Source organism: Dendrobium catenatum, unplaced genomic scaffold, assembly GCF_001605985.2.
Source record: "Dendrobium catenatum unplaced genomic scaffold, ASM160598v2 fragScaff_scaffold_1056, whole genome shotgun sequence".
NCBI classification, from domain to species: domain Eukaryota; kingdom Viridiplantae; phylum Streptophyta; class Magnoliopsida; order Asparagales; family Orchidaceae; genus Dendrobium; species Dendrobium catenatum.
Window position 1 is genome coordinate 4627670 of NW_021319518.1, and position 623 is coordinate 4628292.

Consider the following 623-nt stretch of genomic DNA (forward strand, 5'->3'; position numbering starts at 1 on the left):
GGATGCAGAGGAACATTTGGTCGTAGGCAAAATCCCGTCTATACCGAGGTGTACCGAGTTTTTCCAAAAAACTCGGTACACCTCGGTATAGGCGGGATTTTGCCTACGACCGAATGTTCCTCTGCATCCGGTCGGAGGACGTAATAATTGTTCCATCACAACACACAAGCGAAAACTAGCTATGGTTAAGGTTTTGTTTGGGACAGCTTTCGTACTGTTTTTTTAAAACGGCTCTCTAATAAAAAAATTTTGTACTGAAAAGCTATTTTAGAAAGCAATAAGAAAGACGTCCCAAAAGAGACTTTGTTTGGGACAGTTGTCTTACTGTTTTATAAAACAAATTTTTTGTACAAAATTTTTAATTCTAAAAATTTTTGTACTTAAAAATTATTTTAAAAAAAGATATGAAAGCTATTCCAGACAAAACTTAAATTATCATTCAAATGGTATATATACTACTGTCTAAGAAGGTAATAGAAGCTTTAGCATGATGAAAGGACTTTCCATAATGTTTCTTATTTTTTTTAGCCTGTCAATTTAATGAAGGTTCCTTAAAATAATTAATAGTAAAGTTCAAAGGAAGATTATCTTTCAATCTAATATTTTCTTCGATTACATTATTA